This window comes from Antrostomus carolinensis, unplaced genomic scaffold (genome assembly GCF_000700745.2).
Source record: "Antrostomus carolinensis isolate BGI_N321 unplaced genomic scaffold, ASM70074v2 scaffold17110, whole genome shotgun sequence".
Lineage (NCBI taxonomy): Eukaryota > Metazoa > Chordata > Aves > Caprimulgiformes > Caprimulgidae > Antrostomus > Antrostomus carolinensis.
Window position 1 is genome coordinate 98,353 of NW_010287917.1, and position 10,776 is coordinate 109,128.

At 46.3% G+C, this 10,776-nt stretch overlaps 1 protein-coding gene across 1 annotated transcript in view; it reads right to left on the minus strand.

Annotated features, from left to right (window-relative positions):
* VANGL1 (VANGL planar cell polarity protein 1) overlaps window positions 1–10,776 on the minus strand; it is a 32,236-nt gene that overhangs the window by 15,090 nt on the left and 6,370 nt on the right. The window lies entirely within an intron of this gene.

Sequence of the window (10,776 nt, forward strand, 5' to 3'; positions counted from 1 at the left end):
TGCAATCCTAAAATGCCTTATTGCAAGGGGTCAGCTGAGGCAACCAGCAAGGCTGTCTTCCAGCCCCTCACAGAATAGCAAAGGGGAGTTTGTTAGTATGTGGCAAAGGAACGTTGCACCAGTTACCTCAGCCCATCCATTGGGACGGGTATGTGAGTGCACCACAAGAGCAGCTTCAGGGGCTGCATCTGAAAGAGCAGCTTGTGAAAGCCTGAGCACGCAGTGCGACAAACCTCTCCCCCAGAAGGCTGGGGAAGCCAGCTGCCACGAGAGCAGGCTGCAAAGCAAACCACTCGCATCCTCCTATGCCAAGACCACCTCTTCAAAAAGAGCAGTGTGTCTGTGGGGTTGTTTTCAAGCACTTACCATGCAGATACCTAGAACAACCACTAAATCCAAATGGTATACTTCATGGATTAGCCAGTGGACAACAGCAGCTTTTAGGAACTAACAGCTTGGGCTGGATTTCAACCAGTTCCTCAGACACCAATAACCACACACAGATGCCCCAACAGCTCTCAAACTAGAGACAGACACTTCCCTTTAATCATACATAACACATTCAAACAGGCAAAGGCACTACCTTCTCATCAAGCAGAGAGCAAGCCCTTGCTACCAGCACCTCATTGCCTCAGGGTCTGCTGCACTGCACACAAAAAGTTGAGAGCAAAGGAGCTGCCCATGCCCAACCACGTATCTGCCACATCCCAGACACCCACAGTGAACTGAACCAACGCCTGGCCAGACATCCACACCACAAGCTCAACCCAGCACCCTCAGGAGCCAGTAGTAGTTGAATCAGATCTGGAGAGCAGCAGCTACTGGATCCATGTGCTAGAGCTCAGAAATGGGTTTTCCAAGACACTGCAAGAACACCAAGCAGCCTGCCTCCACACAACAGTTTTGCAAAGTGGTGGGGTATCCTCAAGGGAACTAGTGAGAATACTGACTTGCTTATTTAGGAGACAAAAAAACCCCAAATCAACCAACAACCACTGTCTGCTCACACTGAAGCAAAACCAAATTTGTGAAAGGCTTCATCTATTGAGCAAACTGGCAGGTTGTGAGGGAGGGCAGTGAGAGCAGAGCACAAAGGGGACAACTTAAATGAAAAGATGATGGGAGTAAGCTACTGCTGAGCTGTCCTCATGAACCTGCACAGCACGGCAGATGCAGGCACACCAGACAGACACAGGTGCTGACAGAGAAGGTACAAGCCAGCTTCCCCAGGCACCTGCGGGTGCAGCACCCAGCTGCCAGCAGCCCAAGCAGGCTCCATGTGTCCATACTCAACTCAACACAGATCCATGGACCATTTGGGAGAGTCTGGGACACTGCTGAAGTTGATCTTCAGATTAACATCTCCATAACGGAGCAGACTATTGAGGCCAATGAGAACCACGACTTAAGATAACAGTTTAGAGAGTCCCACCTCAGAGCTGGCAGCATGACTCTACACCAAGCCCACAACAATAAGCTGCCATGGGGTACACAGTGTCTGGCTCTGCACCTTAAGAGATGTGGTCTGGGACATGACACCTGTCCCTCACGTTTGGGCCACAGCTGGTCCCCTGTTGGGTAGAGGAGGAGAAGCAAGGACCTGTTGCTCTCCTTTCCCCAAGGTCAGCCAAGGAGCACACCATTGCAGACAGAGCTGGGCACCACCACGGACTGCTCCTGCTCTGCAGGCAGACTGCAGCAACACGTGCACAACCCATCTCCTCAAGCAGGCAGCTTTCAATGAAACCATCACCATCATGAGAGGATGCTGTCCTGCCTCCTTCCCTCTGCCTCATCACACCTTTTCTCTGCCACTACAAGCCTTTGTAACTCTTAAAGCACCAGACAGGCAGTTAAAAAGACTGCAGAAACTGAACTGGGCTAAATAATCCAGGAAGAAAGATACACACACTATAAAGCTACATGGATAACAGAGAATGTAGGTTAACAGTTCCACCATTCAGATGCCTGTGCAACCAGACAAGATTTCTTTGAGGAGCAAGGAAGGATTAGACAGTTGACAGGATATTATTTTGCAGCAGCATTAGTTTAAGAAGTGATGTGAAACTATGATCAAACATTTATGTAATTGAGCAGTGTATTGAGTATATGGAAAAGGTTAAGCCTCCCTCATAAAAGTTTCTACACACTTGAGGTTATATTTAAGATTCAAGGAGTTTCAAACACTCCAGAAAGGACAGGACCACACCAAGGTGTGCTTCACCATCTGAACACAGGAGTTGGGAGCAAGACTGGGATCTTACCCTGCATGCAAGAGTGAAACAGGCACTTAGTGCAGACACGTAAGGGATGAAATACTAGTATTTAATATATAGGAATGAACATATACTTTCCCAAGCTTTGAGCTCCATGGCACCCATAAGCCTCCAACTCAAGCTTGTGCCCCATTCAACAGCCTAGGAACCTTGCAGCAGCTGGCAATACACAGTACCCTGGATAACCACTTCCAGTCCCTGGCAATAGCATAGTCTGGGACAGCAATGCATTTCCTCTTCCCAATATACATTATGTCTCTGATTACTTGGAGTCTCAAAAGAAAAAAAACATGCAGGAAACTGGTAGGTATGACAAGAAGTTTATAAGAGTCTACATTTTCAAAAGATAATTTAAAGCCTGACCATGCATCAAATAAAGCCAGAGTCTTTAGACAAGGAATTCTTCAAGTTACATTAATAGTTATGAAGTAACTAAGGGTGGGGGTTTTAAGTGAAGGCTAAGAAATCCAACTTTAATTGAAAGGAAAGAACAGAAAGAAAGTGTTCAAAGCTTCTACTGGCAGTAAAAATTCAGTTCTGTAATAGGACTTTACATCTAGATGCTGCTGCCATGAAATAGCAGTATTCAGCTCTTGTTCCAATGCCAGCCTGGTAGGGTGCTTGCTCAGGAGAGGACCACCTCTTACCTGACATCTAGCAGGGAACAGGATTAACATGGCCAGACTTGGAGTGAAGTTTGCCATTTGAGTCAATACAACAGCGTGTCCCTGCTGATGGCAGGGGGGTTGGAACTAGATGATCTTTAAGGTCCCTTCCAATCCTAACCATTCTATGATTCTATGATTTCTCTCACAGCACCTTGGAGCATTATTTCCCTGCAAGCCTACAGAGACAGGCCTGAAGAGGTAGCATCGATGCTACCTGCCCACAGACCCTTGCACACAGAGGAATATCAGCTCTCAAACTACAGCCCAACCCTCTCTGCACAACATCCCTCCTCCACAGGGCATCCTCCATCTCACTCCGCCCCAGGAGGCTTCACACAAGCAAGAGACATCTCATTTTAAAGCCAGCTCTCAGCAACCCAACAACGCTGGGGCTGCAAGGACATGGTCTACAGTTCCCAGCTGAACATCAAAAATTTGAGGTTCGACTAGATGATCTCCAGAGGTTCCTTCCAGTCCCTACCATTCTGTGATTCTCTCATCCAGCCCCTACAAGGATGCATATGACCCTCTGCCAGGACTTCAGGAGCACAAGCCAGAGTTGTCAGACCACAGCCAAGGTCCATAATGTTGTGCCAGGAGCCTGTTTTCCTGCCAGCCAGGGAATAACTCCCCCCAAACTGTTAGCTGAGGTCCCCACTTGACCTGAACTGTCCAAGGAGAATTTAAGCACTGAGATTCATTTAAGGGGAGTGAGTGCTGGAAGGGGAATCAAGTTATAAGTGAAAATATTGCCCTCAGTTTTCTGGGGGTGGGAGGAAGAATCTTTTACTACTACCCAGCTCCCTATTAACTCTTCCTTCTTCCTTCAAGGTATGGTCAGGAATTAGCTTATAGTTTTCTTGGACATACTACTTGATTGTGATGTACGAGAACTGTAAATTCATAATTTCTTGCAATTTTAACAAAAAGTGAGCCTCCTCCTTTCCCCTAAAGGGCACACAGCTCACTCCTTTGCAGAATATTTGTATTTCATCATCCACCACAAGAAATGGATGTCAAAGGTTGAGGCAGTGGATTTTTTTTATGCAGTGTTTGAAGATAAAAGTATCTTCACAGCCACAAAATTTGTTCAGCAGTTTAGGGAGACCATCTGTCTCCGTGGGTGGTACACACAGGCGATTTGGAGGGCACAGACAGTACAGGGGAAAAGAAACTACATGACAAACCCCTTAAGTACAGGGTAGGCTGGAGTATATGCTGTTCTTGTACTTCTGGGCAGTGTTGATTTTTAAAGACAAACCAACAAGAAGGGAAATCCCTGCAGATGAAACCAATGGCATTTCCTCCATACCATCTCTTTCAGAAGGATGAAGCCTAGCAGCTCACCATCAGGGAGCAAGTAATACCATGCTAGCCAGGGGGATTAATAATTGACAGCAGGCCCTAGGCTTGTAAACTTTTAAAGTATTAAGTATTCCAAAAATGTGAGACCACTCCAGGGTGCAACAATCACCCTGCACCACTCGCCACTGCTGCCTGGTGCATTTGCAGGAACACAATACGACCAGTACCTGGGCTCTGGTCTAGTACCCTCAATTCCACACTCCTCCTGGTGAAAAGGAGAGGAGACGTGGTGTGTGCACAAGGGGCGGTGGCAATGATCAAAGATGAAGAAAAGCATATGCAGAAAGGCAAGAGGCTAGGAAAACACACGTCTTTCAGAAAAGCAGAGCCCTCCCAGGCTTTGGAAACAGGCTTTACCACATCAGAAACTCCCAGATGAGTTGTGCATGCAGTCAAGATACCGACAGTCCATCCTAGACTTTCCCCTCCCCTTTAATGAGAAGCACCTGGCATCCTGGAGTCTGCTGTTCACTACTGTCACAAACAAACATCCTCTTAATGAGGTGTTGCTCTGACCCAAGTAAGATGTCCTATCTGGTCTTTGCTGACAACACAGCTCATTTGCCATCAGACAGACCCTCGTAAAACAGAACGAGGCACTGTTCCCATAAGTCATCTGGAGCATCAAAGGAGACTCTCCCTGCTCGGCAGGCAACAGCACACATTTTTTCCAAGGCTACTGGAAAACTCCCTGCTGCAATATCACAGGTACCCTCATGGCAAAAGCATAGCAAGAGCAGCCAGGTGAATTGCTCTGTGCAGCACCATCCCCTGAAGGCAAGGCAGCAGACACAGGCAGGAGGGGGAAAGGTATGGCCTGTGACTAAAAGTGACTAAGAATGCAGTTGGAAGTCTTTTCCCAATAAGTCATTATTAGTTCAGACCCAAGTCAACATTTCCTTTCTTACTTCATGGCATGGGGTGTTTGAAGGGTGTTAATGCCCCGTGCCACACAACTGTGGACAGAGAACAAGCTCAGGAACAGGAACATGGAGAAGCAGCCCAGCTGCAGAGATGATGAGTTGTAAAAAACTGGTTGTAAACACCCTGTTATGTGAAGTGCTGCTGGAAAGACATTGCCTTGGAGGTCAAAAGTCTGACACCTCTCAGTTAGTACTAAAGAAGCTACTGTAGAGCTGACAGCTCAGCTTCACCAAGAGCTTCACACCTGCAGATGCAATTAACACCAATTTAGCCAGCTATCCCAGAACTTCTTGGGACAAGAGACTATTTAATGCTGGAGCTCATCAGGTTTGATGATGGGCAGCAGGGGAGAGTCACACAAATGCTCATCAGAGTGCTCTGTTCAGATTTCAGGACAGAAAAAAGAATGTATTCAAGAATGAGGCTAATTTCACACAGGCTCAAGGCTCTGGCGACAGAGCTGCTCTGCAAAGTCCATGGTCTGTGGAACATGCTGTTCTAGGAAGCTTCTGTACTCAAGGCAGCAGGAGAGTTAATACAGCTTTGCTAGAGAACCAGATAAACACTCATCAGCTCAATCTCCTTCATCACAGTGTTTATCATTATAGAAGATGGTGAGAGTTGAAGAAACTCCAAATAGAAAGGAGGGTCACTGTAATTCTCCTAGTCCCTGGGATCGCAGACCCAGCAAACTACACGGAGGGCAGAAGGAAGAGCACAGAAGCCCAGAGTGCCTCCAGCAGGACTCTGGGGAGCAGGTACAGCATTGCACCAGTGTGCACCAATGCTTGTTCTCCAGTCCCACTTCTGACCTCCAGACTGGAAACAGAAATAGCCCACAAGTGTATGGGATCAGTCACACTACCAATGACCAATGCAATTAGATACACATGATGAAGTTCCTTCACCAGAAAACAGGAAGATTTCAGCAGCTCTTGCCTCAGGCAAGAGATCCAGCTTCCTAAACTCATGGTTAAGCTGATGTATTTCACCACACTAGAAACAGAAACAAAGGTGTCTATATGCCATGGAAGCTTTCCTTTTGGGGGGTACAGAGATTTTAGGACAGCATAACCTACAGAGAAGTGTTGAAACAACTCCAGGCAAGAGTGCTCTATACAGGTTCAAATGCTGATCAGGTGTTCTTCATTAAAAAAATATCAACCTTGGTAAGGGGAGGCATATTTGAGCAACACCTCCTTGTTTCAAGATCAAATGCGTGAGCCCTAGAAATACAGGCTAGCATATGAAGCAGCTTATTCCCACTCCTTAGCCCTATTTGCATTCCCTCCCTAGGGAACACAGTCACAGTGGCACGGAGGGACACAGACAAGAGAGTGCTCATCACGTTAGATCAGTAAATACCGACAGCCTAGAGATCAGTCTTATAAGCAAGAAGTTCAGTAGACAGGAGACTGCCAACCCGAAACAGCTGGGTCAAAAAGAGGCATCAGCTTCCACCACACAATTCTGTTTCAGCTCTGGTTTGTATTAAAGGTAAGGGTTCACATACCACCTAAGAGACAACTTCCAGTTCAGCTGGGGGACAGGCTGAATGTTTGCCTCCTTCCACAAAACATGCACGTGACTACTTTGTTTTGTGAGCATGTGCAAGTCATGTGAGTTCTCAGTAAGATATTGATAGCTCCTGCAGGGAAGGTACAGGCTCTCCAGGGACAGGTACCTGTTTTGAGGAAGAAGCTGCTCCCTTCTTGGATTTTTAAACCACAGTTCAGCAAACATCCATCCACATGCAGATGGGTAACAGAAGTACAGGGAATGCTCCAAGATTTTTTTCCATACAGATTTGATATTTCCAAGTACTAAGCTTCTCCTGATTACACAGACAGAGAACATCAACCAGCTCTCAGCCATCTGCAAAAGCTGTACCCCGATTCCAAAGGCACACAGGGGCCTCCCCACTAGCCTCCCAGCCAGCTGGTTCACAAAGGCAACCTCATGCCATGAAGGACAGAAAACCAGACTGAGCTCTCAGGACTTCATACAGCCCGACACGCAACAAACCATCACAGCTCTGCTCCTCATATCCCTACTGCAGGGATGAGCAACAGGGAGGAGAAAGACCCACTCTCAGACATTTCTAACCTCAGAAAACCAAGACTATACTGAAGCCCAACACTCAGTCTACATGTAAGATCACTAATTACCACATGTGTTTGAAGCCATTCATTTTCTTGAGCTGTCTAGACTAGCAAAGCTCTAGGGTGGGGAAAGAGCACCCTAACATCAGAAAAGGAGGGTTTTCTCCAGCAACATTTTTCCTACATAGTTTCTGAGCCATCCAGAAGGTACTGAATTGTGGATGACAGGTGCCATCAGCGTACCTATCCATAGGGACAAACCAAAGCCTCAGCTGCAAATCCAAGCTCACAAAACTACCAGCCTTTCAACAGAAAAGTTATCTACTGTCGCTCTCCCCCACCTTTGTTTCCCTTTGTTGTTGCTTTCAAAAGTCTCGCCAGCATCCCCACCCAACCTCTCTCACATTTTCCCAGGCTTGACCTTTCTTGCATCTACTCTATTCCCTGCTCCTTACCCACACGTACCACCAAAAAGCATTCCCCCTGCGTGGCAACCCTTCCTACCAGGAGCAGCAGAGCAGCAGCAGTCAGTGAGCTAAGACTTGGCACCACATTCAGTGGGACTTCAATTTAATTTTTACTTTCCCTCCCGACGTTCCTGAATCGATGCCAAAGGGAACGCTCATTTTGGCAGTCAGGTCTCTCAGAAGAAAAGTTAACAGCCAAAGCACTGGGGGTGGGACCAAGCCAGACTATTAATAGGCTGATTATAATATGAATTTGGGGAACTACTCCCAAATATGCTTACCCTCCTGGACCTAGGGCCCTCAGGGGTGGAGTGGAATACCCAACTCAGCACTTTCAGCTTCTTTGCTACATTTGGAGCAGGGAGGGTGGAAAATCCTGTCTGTACCCTGCCTGGCAAAAACAGAGCTTTCCAGAAGGGTGGCTGAGCTATTGTTTTCTTCCCTTCTCGCTCAGAAAGCCTGTTTTCCTCATACTTACATAGCAGCTTCCTCTGTCACATTAGAAAAGACCCAGAATTTTACAGCTTACACCTTGGATTAAAAAGGTTAATATCAACAATTTTCCTGGGGAAAATCCAGAGCAACTCCAAAAAGCAATACTGAACAAGATAAGATGTCTCAAGAGCCTTCTTGCCACCAGCTTCTCCAGAGCACACTGGACGGTTGTGGAAGAGAGACTTCACAGGCAGCCAGGGAGCAAAACTTGTAAGATATTTGGGAGCATGAAGAAGGGAAAAAGCTGGACTGAAGCAGCAAGGTTTTGATGTCAAGAGACAGTCAGGTTGCTATACCTCTTAAAGCATTCTTCTTCCTTCCAGGTGTCATCCCACAACCTGTCGAAGACCCTTTTAAAAGTGCTGGGGTCAGGCAAGCATGCACAATGGCAAATAGAGAGCCCAGAGGCAGCAATAAGCAGTACATGCATACTCCATCATAGCTACAACCACCTCTCCAGCACACCCACAAGGCTGCTCTCTAGTCTTCCCCAATAATCCAAACTGTCCTTGCATGTCTCCACATTTTCCCAGCAACAGACCTCCCATTCCAGCCCTGTGCCTCAGCCAGAGAGCCAAGCAGAGGCAGAAGGCAGCCCCTTGTGACCCTGACTGACATTTTGCCAACAAGCATGTCAAAACCTTTATGGAAACTTTGCAAAATTAAGCTGTGCAAAAGGTCCCAAATTTATCATGCTTTGCAAAAACATCTCGCAATTTTAAGTCTTTAGAAACTGAAGGAAGTACCAACTGCATTTACGTCGTACAGTGTTTATCACATTGGGGTCACACTCTGTATCGAGACCGACAGCTCTTAACTAATTACATGCAAGTAACTCTCCCTGTTGTTTGTACAGAGAGAGAGAGAAAAAGAGAATGAACTCTCCCTTAGTTGGGAGACACTTGGCCACTGAGCAAACCTACACAGTTCTACCTTTACATTAGTAAAGACAAAAAGACACACGTGTGTCAATACACGTTATACTCATCAGTCAGAAACTAAGGAAAACGCCACGCTACTTTACTATTATTAGACACGGTTGACAAGAGTATCCTGTAACACAAGACACTGAAGTACCTACATGCTGCATGGTTTGGATTCAACATGCCAAAGAAAATCGCAATCAGCTTGCCAACAAATGAGAAGTTAGTCATTTTTCATATATCTTAGATTGCACCCTAAGTTTTACAATTCTCTGCTGCCCCTGCCATCGCCTAAGGCGCTTCGAAACCTTGCTGCAAAGAAAGAATTGGAGAGAACACCGTTTCTAACACATGTGCTATTAAATATTTAGGCCTTGATTCTTCAAATTCAATGCCCCTGATGACAAGATTACTTACATGGTTTAAGCCAGGCATGCATGCTTTGGCAGGCGTAAGATCTTAATTCCTCTGAACACAAACCCACAATCTACCACCAAGCAATCGTCAAGCTCTCTCAAACCAAACTTGCATTCTGTGTGTGTATATAGGTATATACATACTTGTACTGAACTTTCTGTGCAGAATTCACTTACCAGAGAACTGCCCCGGCACACCTCAAGGCACAAAGCTGTGGCACAGGGAAACTCTTTGTTAGCCACCTCTCCATCTCCCTAGTCTTAAAGGCTATGCTGGAGCTATCACTTACCACAGCTGAATTTTTAAGTTAAAGAAAATTAAAATAATTGTTTTAATGAGATAAGCAACAGAGGTCAGCTTATTTTTTTAAACCCTGAAGCTGACCTTTCATTAAGTCAATGGGAGCACTTCTATTACAGAAGAGGGGCTCTCCTTCACATTTTACAGCCAAGGAAAATACAGCACAGTCCAGACCTAGTTCACCCAAAAGGCCTCGAGTTCTTCCATTAAGCCAGAAACAACCATCCAGGAGTCAATTCCCAGACTTGAGCTTCAACCACTAAACCTGCTTCAAAGCAATTCCATTGCTAAGCTAATGGCTGTAGGAGACTGTTCCTACATCCACTTAGATCAGCAGACACTAATCTCTCCATCTGCAGTAGATACACATGACATAGGGGTCTGGCCAGGATAAGCAGAACAGATGTTTTAAGTGCACATACAGACCGGGGGAAATCATCTTCAGAGCTCAGCTGCTAGCTTCGGAGGGCACAGGAACCAAGAGATTTCTAGGGGGCTTCACAGGACACGGGAACTAAGGAGATTGAGATACTTGTCCTTTCTTGCACCTTTGCTGAGGGAAGCATTAACCCCAGGCAGGAAGGGGGAAGCAGGCACGTATGTGTCATACTTATGGATAACACACAGCTCCCAAACACTCCCAGATCCATCTGGCCCAGCAAAGTGATCCATACCTATGACAAAGAGAGCATCATGCTACAAAACCAAACCAAGAGCAGCACAGCACCACCAAAAAAACCCCGAAACGCCTACATGTGCCTCAGTGCTCGTTAAAAATACTATTCCTAAATGTCTGAGCTGCTGGGAGATTTTGGCTGCATCAAGGCAAATGCTTCAGC